At 40.9% G+C, this 1,466-nt stretch overlaps 1 long non-coding RNA gene across 1 annotated transcript in view; it reads right to left on the bottom strand.

Moving 5' to 3' along the window:
* Positions 1,188–1,466, bottom strand: part of LOC109716787 — a 17,059-nt gene continuing 16,780 nt past the window's right edge. Inside the window, exon 5 of the long non-coding RNA XR_002218046.1 lies at positions 1,188–1,232. This is a non-coding gene — a long non-coding RNA (uncharacterized LOC109716787). The remainder of the gene's footprint in view (positions 1,233–1,466) is intronic.

The following is a 1,466-nucleotide window of genomic DNA, read 5'->3' on the forward strand; positions in this document are numbered from 1 at the left end:
CCATATCATATATACCACCAAATCTGAGTCACAATTGTCCTGATGCCACATTACTCATAATGTCACTCTGGGTTAAACCTTGTTTAACTATTTACTTTTCGATGCCAATCGAGTCTCTATAGTCAATGTCACCCTTGTTTACTATTGTCACAGTCTGTTACACATTCACATGCACATAGGTTTCGTTTCATACATGGTTCACTTGGTTCATTATCATTTCACATATTCTTTAAGCATCTAAATGCATTTCAACCAAGAACATATTCACACTACCCTATATGCAAGAATGCTTCAATATCAATATGCTCGAATAAAGTGACATAGACATAGAAAGAGATCCGATGTTTTCGGATAGCACCCCCCACCTTTTAGTGATACTAGGATGTCGAAATCCAATTTTCCACAACCTTTAGACTTCTACGCTGCGAGCTGCGACGATCTGTACCAATTTAGCTTCTTTTCTCAATATCTTCGCGCTCGATCGTCGTATTGCCGAACCGAGAGCACCAACGCGTTCGTTGACCTACCAATTAGGTTAAAAAAAGATCAATCCCAAGATTGAACCACAAAATCCAAAAACCCTAAGTATAGGTCCTTGTACATTATCTTCTTCCCCAACTAGGTCCGTAGCATGAAAACTATGGGGAAAATCCTCTAATCCATCTCCTAGAAACATACTAGAAAGGATTAAACCAAAATCTAGCTTAGAAACCAAGAAATCTCACCTTCGGTTCAAGCATTTTCCTTGTACACTTGCACAATAGCAAGCAACACCCTTGTCTTGGTCTTCTTCTCTACCAAAGTCTCTCCAAATCCCTCCTTGGTCCAAGCCCTAGTGTCACGCCCCGGGACCCAGCGGAAGCCCGCCCGGCGCGTGCCCAGACCCGCTATATGTCTTCAACATATAAGGCGTCTAAAAACAACGATAATAAAAGCAATAATAAAAGACATCTAGGAGTATCAGAGCATAATAAATGTCTAAATGCTACAACAAAGGATGAGGAAAAGCTGTAAATCCACTAAATAAGGCATAAAGTAAATACAATAGGGATCCCAAATACAAGTGCTATAGATAGGTACACAGGTGGTCTCTATACATGGATACAAAAGCCTCACACTCTCTCAAAATATAAAAGAAAGAGGAGTAAACCACCTAGGCAACAGTAACTCTCCGCGAGCTAGCTACGCGACACCCTTGCCGCGATCCCGTGCCTCCGCCGGTGCCGAAGGCTCTGAAAAGGAAACATAGAAACAGGGGCGTGAGAACTATTAAAATAGTTCCCAGTGGGCAATTACTGACTTCAGTGAACTGCGCCACAAGGCCCAAAAGCTACAAGAAGAGGTCAGTGACTATAAATGTAGAAAAACAAGAGGTAAGTAAAATGTAACTTACTACAATATGATATTTCTACTTAGCATAAATAGCATAAGTACGAAGCGATTATGCATGAAGTAAAAGTCTCCAA

This window comes from Ananas comosus, linkage group 10 (genome assembly GCF_001540865.1).
Source record: "Ananas comosus cultivar F153 linkage group 10, ASM154086v1, whole genome shotgun sequence".
In the NCBI taxonomy this organism is placed as follows: Eukaryota; Viridiplantae; Streptophyta; class Magnoliopsida; order Poales; family Bromeliaceae; genus Ananas; species Ananas comosus.